This window comes from Somniosus microcephalus, chromosome 6, assembly GCF_052327205.1.
Source record: "Somniosus microcephalus isolate GS21.2 chromosome 6, FLI_Smic_1.0, whole genome shotgun sequence".
In the NCBI taxonomy this organism is placed as follows: domain Eukaryota; kingdom Metazoa; phylum Chordata; class Chondrichthyes; order Squaliformes; family Somniosidae; genus Somniosus; species Somniosus microcephalus.
In genome coordinates, this window is record NC_140992.1 from 97,196,816 (window position 1) to 97,205,610 (window position 8,795).

The following is an 8,795-nucleotide window of genomic DNA, read 5'->3' on the forward strand; positions in this document are numbered from 1 at the left end:
TAACTTAAAACAGGACTTTACTATTCGAAGGTCAGGGCGAATCTGCCAAATAAATCCTGACACAGCACTTATATACCGGTGTGGTCACCGTCGGTATTACAGTATACAGAAGCCAACAAAGTAGTGCCACACCTAAAATAGTTCTCTTAAAGGTGAACGGTTACATACAATGGTTTTCTTAAAGGTAGACGGATACATACACTACAATCCTCCCTTTTTAGCTTACAACATACTTAGTCCCCCATTAAACATAACATATATTCAACTTCATGTAAAACAATTCACAGGTATAATCTATGCGGGAAACAGTTTACAGATTCAGTCTCTGCGGGAACAGTTCACAGATTCAGTCTCTGGTCTTGACTCGGTCCGAACAACATCTCTGTGGTGTAGCCGGTTCACATTGCTAGCGTGACTCATCCAATAATCTTTCCCTTGACTTAACAGCTTGAACTTCCATCCTGCTGAACCAGCAGTGCTGACTTTTACAAACAGCTGGACTGCCTTGGTAATTTTTCCTACTTGCCAACTGATTTGGCTCCCTTCGTAGGGCCCACGTACATGATCTGGTAGAAGTGATAATGATTTAGATGGTTATCACCTTCTGCTTCGTCTTTTTCTTTTCTGCTTCTTGGAGACTCTCGGGGCTCCCTTATCAGCTGCCAGCTGTAGCGCCACCATCTCCCTATGTTCCTTAGACTTTAAGTGCTTCATCCTGATTTCTGCACTTTGGGAGTTTTCATCACAAGCTGGGCAGACCAAGTCCTCGTAATATTCCGTGTCACTCAACAGGTCATGGTAATATTCTGTGTCGTCCTGAACTAGTCTAGCGAGAGGGCCTGCTACTTCTTCCTTACCCAACTGGACGTTAGCCGACTGTTGTTCCCTCCCTAGACATCTTTCCTGAAGAGACTTCTTCATGCGTTCATATTCATCCCGCTCTTCCTGGGTTTCCTGCAAATCCTTCACTAATGACCTCATTTGTGATTTCAATACTTCCCCTTCCATCGGGGATTGATTGATCGGGCTATTCAATCCTTCTACTGGAGCAGCTGTTTCAACATTCTGTTGTTCACATAGACGTGATTCAGCGTACTTTTGGCATCCCAGTAAAATCTGTGTTGCAACCTCAGCTATTTCCATAACTTTTGAGAGCTCCGAACTCCTTCCCTTTGAAGATTGAAGCTCGTGTTCAGATTGTTCCCATTGCAGAGTCTTGTCCCTCAGCATATGAAGGAGTTGGCTGACCGTTAACTCTTCCACGGGAACACTGTGGATCAGAGTCTTCTCCATTTCATCCACCTTTTCCTCCAATGCTTTCACCTTCTTTTCCTCTTGTACTTTGGCTTTCAGCGCTCGGAGAAGTTGCGCCTTGATGCTCTCTAGCTCATGTTCAGGGACCATTCTTACAGTCTCTGTGTTTCTTACAGTTTCCTTTTCTTCCACTGAAAGGATTCCCAGTTGAATCTGTTCTTCAAGTTGTTGAACCTCGGTCATTGCCGCCTCATATTTGTCTTGGGTTTCCTTCAATGGGCCAGAAATTCCAGGCCAGAAGCGTGAGTACGGTCGGGTTACTCACGCATCTGGCCGTTGGAAATGCCGGCGTTCAGCAGGAACAGCGCATGCGGGGAACGCCGGCATTTCCGGACCTGAGGTCTATTCACAGCGCGTGCGACTGCACAGGCAGCGCTTGCGCAGTGAACTTTGTAGATTTCATTGATGGATTCAGTGAGGGTAAGTCCCTAGAACTTACACTTAAAAAAAGCAAGTGTAAAGTTGTTCATTGGCTGGGGAAGGAGATATATTTTATGGAGGAGCTTATGAAATGCAATATTTAGGTTTGGGAAAGGGAGGGAAGTTATTTTAAGAAATTTTAACTAAGTTTTAAACTTTAATTTTTTTTTTTTTTTTAAACGGGTTTTCAGAACGGTAGGTACAAGGAGCAATTGTGGCTGTGTGAATGGAATGTGAGAATGAGTTATGTATGTATGTCCACATATATTCCTTTACGTATATGTATGTATGTTTTATATTCCTTTACTAATGTGTATGAATGTATATTTTTAATTATGATTTTCCAATAAGTTACTTTCTCTGAAAGTCATAATTAAATAATACATTCATACACATAAGTAAAGGAATATATACATAACATGCAAAGGAATATATACAGACATACATACTTTCAGAAGCTCCACGATAAGAAATATCTTCCTCCGCAGCCTCTGGAGCAACTGTACCCATGCTTTTTTCATGTGTAAGTTGTAATGACTGGACCTCACTGAAAGCATTAATGAAAGCGGCGAATTATACTGCGCACGCGCTGCCTGTGCAGTCGCACGCGTTCTGCCTCTGAACCCCTTCATTCAGAGGACACCACTCCGCACAAAAGGTGACACCCATACGTTTCCTGCGCCTTTTCCCTCCCCGTGACTGGAGCCCTATGCTGCCATTTCACGTTGCTAATTGAATTGGGCCTTTGTCATAGCGGTAGGATCCCCGCCGCTGGGCCAGATCAGGGTAGGGTTTCGAACCCCGCTCCAGACAGTCCCGGCAAGTGGAGTCGGAGCTCCAGCTCTAAATTCTGGGTTGACATCCAGTGGGATATTTGCGTCCGTGGGTGTGGGTGGCCCCCCCTCCTTGTATAGCTTGTGGGAGCCCGTAAAACCCTCCCGCCATAGGACTAACCGCCCTAATGGCTGGTTCAAAGATGGTTACGGTCACGGAATGAGCGTTAACCAAGGCCATAAATCCTTCCACCACTTCATACAGTTCCCCAAAGGGAACAGTGTGAAGACACGTATGACGACGACATTGCTAAAGAAATAAATGGAATTTAAAAAATTCTTTTAGGGCTTTTAAAAGTCTTTAAATTGCTTTCATTCTGTTTAAAACTACTTCAGATTACTCAAAATAATGTAAACATTTAAAAAAGTTTATGAAAGTTACCAAAATCTTCAAAAAACTTCCAAAAACCTATTTAAACTGCTGCTTTGCTTGTAAAAATGCTTAGCAGCTTGACAGAAACATTGGGGGCGTGTCCAGTGAAACAGAGACCTCAAGGGGCGTGTCTCACTTGCACTGCATGCTCCTTGCTTCGCGCTGGCTGCACTCCTGGGCGGCGTGACGTCATACGCTGCCCGGGATTCTTCTTTCTGTTTCACCAAGTGCAGACGTCCCTGGAGCTGATCGGCAGTAGCGCGGGGTAAGTGCAAAAACGGGGCTGCAAGCCCCGTTCAGCAATTTCTGGCCCAATATTTTTATGAGTTCTTGGACATCTTGTCTTTCATGTTCTGCCATGTCTTTCACCTCCAGTTTCTCATCTATGGATGGAACTTCTACCGATGAGTCTGTCTTGGCCTTGAGCTCATCAAGAATTTCCTGCAGCCTTTGGACTTCTTGCTCATGTTCAACCTTTAGTTGCTCATATGCTTCTACTGAAACTAGCTTTTCAGAGGTTGCCGAGTTAATCCCCTCCAGGATTGTAGCCTGGGCCTGTTCATACTGTTCCTTCAACTTCTCAAACTCTGCTTGTAAGGAGTCGTAGAGAAGAACGGGAATAAAATCCTGGCTTCCTGAAGATTCCTCTTCATTTGCTCCTTCCTGCAAATATTCTAACTCCTGAACAGCATAAGGGAGATGTGATCGGTAATTGGTCACAATGGCTCTATGGTCGCTCTCTGCTTGAGCTAGCTGCTTCTGTTGTCTTTCCAGATTCTCCCATTCGGTGTCATAGAACTTTTTCATTGTTTTCATCTCTTGTTCGAGACGGTAACTCACTTGTTCTACTTGCTGTCGTAATTTGAAATAAAGTTGAGTCCGAGCTCGGTGTTCGTCAATCATGGATATGTCCGTAAACTGAACAGACTCAGAATTCTCTGTCAAACTATGTTGTCGTTGTTCGGTGGAGTTCTGTTCTGAAACTTTGTTCTTCTCTGGAGCATAAGCCTTTATGCATGCCTTCGTTCTTCCAACCTTAGTCGGCAAGTCCATTTTAGCCTTGTCTTTCATATTTGGGTTGGTCTTATCGTCATCCGTTTCAGAATCTGAGCTGATTGTCTGCACCGAGTCCTCACTCGTTATGGCTTTTAGATAGTGCCATTCCATGTCTATTTTCTTGATCCACTCCCGTCCCAGAAGTGGTGGTCCTCCCTCAGGTAGTACGTATAAGTTCATTCTTGGGTGTTCTTTACCCCCATCTCTCACCTTGACTCTTATCTTCCCCATGGGGTATACTTTATGCCCCGTGTATGTCTGCAATACGAACTTGGTATCTCTTAAGGGTATATGTGAGAATAGCCGGTGGTAATCCCTTCGATTTATGACTGATAGAGCTGATCCAGTGTCCAACTCCATTTTCACTTGGACTCCAGCTATTTTTAGCATGACCCAGATAGTTTGTAGGTCAGCTTCCTTACTCACATTGTGAATTCTCAGACTGCCCAGTTCCTGGCCGTTTGGGTCTGAGTCCGAATTCTGTTTGTCTGAACTCTTCTCAGCCACCTTGTGTACCTTGTTGTACTTTTCCTGTGATGGCTTCCTTTGGTTGTTGGTCTTCTTCCCTGACCGGCATACCTTAGCTATGTGACCCAGTTTGCCACATTTCCTACATTCCTGGTTCTTAAACCAGCATTGGTTCTAGTCGTGTGTTGTCTTCCCACAACGATAGCATTTTGTTGTACTCGAGGTAATTTGATCCACACTGAGTGCCGCTGCCTTTAGCTGCATTTCCGCAGTTCCCTTTGCTGTGGCTTCATGCGATGCTGCAATAAGGACAGCCCTGTCAAGTGTAAGGTCGTTCTCTTCGAGTAGTCGCTTTTGCGTTCCTTCCTTTGACAACCCGCACACGAACTTGTCTCGCAATGCCTCTGTCAGATTCCCTCCAAACTGGCAGTGTTTCGCTAGTCTATGCAGTTCGACCAAGTATTCTGCGTTGCTTTCGTCTTTCCTTTGCGTTCTCGCATAGAATTTGAATCGTTCCGCCAACATCAATGGTGTGGGGTTCAAGTGATCCTTCAGAACAGTCACAATATCATCGAAAGTCTGATCCGCCGGTTTAGCTGGTGCTAGTAGATACTTCAAGAGCCCATATGTCTTCGCGCCCATCGAGTTTAGCAAGGTTATAGCTTTGTCATCTTCTTCTATTTTATTGGCCTCACAATAGATCTCAATGCGTTCCACATACGTGGCCCAGTCTTCTACCTCGGAATTAAAATAGTTGATGTTACCACGCTTAGGCATCTTCCTCTCTTCCTGATAACACCACGAATTATTTCTTTAAATTTTCTTTTATTTTTTTTTTCCAAGATGGCGGTTCCCGCAAAAATGGCGGTTTCCCGCGCTTATCTTCTCTCCCCGCCCACTTCAATGGCGGTTTCCCGCTTCTGTCTTCTTCCCCGCCTAATGGCGGCTTCCCGCGTTTCTTCCCTAGCGGGAGGGGTACACTTTCCCCACGGGCGACGGCCGCTGGCTTTCAGGTTCACAGCCTGCGCGTCGGCTTCAGGGCTTTCCCTTTTCTCGGCTGGGTACACCCCGTTGACGGCGAACAGTTTCAGCCACTGGGCTGGCTCTCGCTCAGTTCCCCTTGCTCGGGCTCTGTCTCTCTCCCGCTCGCTCGGCTCTACCGGCGCTGGGTACACCCCGTTGACGGAGAACAGTTTCAGCCGCTGGACTGGCTCTCGCTCAGTTCCCCCTTGGTCGGCTCTGCCTCTCCCGCTCACTCGGCTCCCAATCGCACCTCCCAGCCCTCTCGCAGTCCGGTGCTTCCCTCCCCGGCTGCGGCTGAGTTTTTATATCTTCCCGCGCCTACGCTCCCGGTCGCAGCGCTTCGTGGCTTCGGTCGCTGCCCGGCCTTTTTCGCCGGTCGCGGTCTAGCTGTCTCACGACGCCGTTGCGTCCCCAGCCTGTCTGTACCGCGGCTTCCTTGCTCCACGCTGCCCCAGTCTCAGCGCCTCTGGGCCCGACTTCTGTCCGGCTCCTTTCCCCCTCGACCGTGGCCCTTATCCTCCGGTTATTCTTTTTACTTTTCCCTTACTCACAGTCACCGTGGCCGGCTTGCTTCTCGTGCTGATCGGCTCACTCCTCACCGTGGCAGAAGGGACAGTCAGTGCCTGTTGCTGATGGAAGTCTTTGTCTCTAACTTCTTCTTCCTTTCTAGTTCTGCAGCCTCGAGTTTTCTCCCAGCAGAACGACGAGGGCGGTTGCCTCTTCTCGACGCTCGTTAACTGCTTCGGAAGTATTGTTGCCGCAGGGTACGATCGGACTCGTCGCCACTGTAAAGTCTGTGGGTTGTTTAGTTAATTAATACACAGACTACCAGAGTAACTTAAAACAGGACTTTACTATTCGAAGGTCAGGGCAAATCTGCCAAATAAATCCTGACATAGCACTTATATACCGGTGTGGTCACCGTCGGTATTACAGTATACAGAAGCCAACAAAGCAGTGCCACACCTAAAATAGTTCTCTTAAAGGTGAACGGTTACATACAATGGTTTTCTTAAAGGTAGACGGATACATACACTACAGTATACAGTTCCGTTAACGGACAATTGTACCGTGCAGTAACCCATAATGGTCGCTGTCTGGGTTTTATCAGCCATAGAGATGGTACCCCGAGTAGGGACCACCTTTAGGGAGAGTTGTTGTACCAGTTCAGGGTGGATAAAACTCTCCATGCTTCCACTGTCAATTAAACATTTAACCCTGCACCCGTTTACCTCGATGTCCACCATTGATTTGGATAGCGGGTGCGGCCTGGTCTGGTCCACTGTGACCGATGCCACTGTAGGGCCCTGATCGAGACAAGATGGCGTCCACGCTGTCTGCTCACAAGATGGCGGACCCCACGAGGTCGGGCAAGATGGCATCCAAGATGGCCGCTCCCACGGCGCACACGCGGCGGTGGCGGGTTTTCCGGCGGGGTTCCCTCTGCACACCTTCCCGAAGTGCCCCTTCTTACCGCACTTAAAGCAGGTGGTGCCTTTCGCCGGGCACAGGTTTCTGGTGTGCTTCGGCTGCCCGCAGAAGTAGCAGTTGGGTCCCCGACGCGTCGCGGTTGTCGTAGGGCTTCTGGGGGGAGAGCGGGGCCCCGACGGTGTCGGGCTGCCGGGCGGGGAAGATGCCTTCCAGGATGGCGGCGCCCTTGGTGCACACGTGGCGGCGTGGACGGCGCGGGCTGAAGAGTAGGCGTCCGAGTTTCTCTGGGCCACATCCAGGGATCGTGCTGTGTCCGCAGCCTGTTTCAGGTCCAATCCCGTTTTTTCCAGCAGTCTCTGCCGGATGTAAGTGGAGCTGAGGCCTGTGATAAAGGCATCGCGAACAAGCTCGTCAGTGTACACTGCAGCTTTTACATCTTGGCACTTGCAGTCTTTGCCAAGCGTTTTCAGGGTGCCTAGGAACTCCTCCACCGATTCCCCAGGTCGCTGTGCGCGAGTAGCGAGCAGATGCCTAGCATACACCTCATTCGTAGGCTGCTGGTAATGCGCCTTTAAGATGTCGCAGGCGGCCGGGTACGTGTCGGCGTCTTGGATGAGGGGGTAAACCCGGTGGCTTACCCAATTCCACAGAATTCCGAGTTTCATACTCGCAGCGTCCGTAGCGTCTTTGACGGCTGCGGAATTGTCCAGGAAGAATTCCATACACATAAACCAGTGTCCGAAGCGTGCCGATGCGTCCGAAGCATGCTGGTCCAAATCCAAACGTTCGGGTTTCAAGAGTTGATCCATTGTGTTGAAAATTAAGTCAATAATTTATTGACTTAGAAGGTAACACACAGAGGAGAATGTATCTTCCATCCAGAGGTCTGCCGTACTGGATGTGCTGCAGGCTGGGCCAGCTTACATAGGAGCCAGGTATGGGCGGAGCCCTACACACAGTACAATACAATGGAAATGAAACTGAAACCAACCACAGTCACAGGCAGAGAAATACTGATGAGTGATGAATGGAATATTTCATCACAAGGTCATCGACCTGAAATGTTAACTCTGTTTCTCTCTTCACAAATGTTGCCTGACCTGCTGAGTATCTCCAGCATTTTCTGTTTTTATTTCAGATTTCCAGCATCTGCAGTATTTTCTTTTTGTATTTGAAAGATGGTGGTAGTAGATGGGGTTTTGTTGGGGAATTGCTTGTGGAAGAACTGGAAGGCCCAGTGACTATCCTGAAGAAGCATAGAGGGAACAATTGGGCCCCTGAATCTTAAGTTGGCAAAGCGGTGGAGAACATTTGGAGTCATGAGGTAGTAGAGCTGAAGATAAGCATTGGAGCAAATTCACAATCTGAAATTATCCTTATTAGCTAGTTTGCTCGTACTTGAATTAGGATCAATTCAGATCACGTAAAATTCCTATGCTTTGCTTCAAAAAAAAATGCATGCACAGGAGAAGCCATTTTCAATATTCCTCATGTTTAGGGGAACAAAATCTTCCTGTGTTGACACTTGTTCAGTATCCCCACCAAAAGTTCCCCTCCATGATATCTATTTTCTATTGCTTGAATCATAGCAACAAATGTGTTTTTTAAAATACTTTTGCGCTTTAATTGTTTTTCTGGTGAGTTGGTGGAATCTGGTTATAGATTTGGCTAATGGTGAAGCCTATGTTTGATCCTCCTTCTCCTTATTTGTATGCATCAGTTCCCTGATGTGCTTGTGATGGTTTTTGTCCATCATTTGCTCTGGTCTGGGAAAGTTAGCTCATAACAGGTACCATTTACCTGTACTCATTTTTAGCTTTGTTGTGCATGAATTTTATTGCTGCTTATGGCTCAGCCCTAATACTCTTATAGCAGGA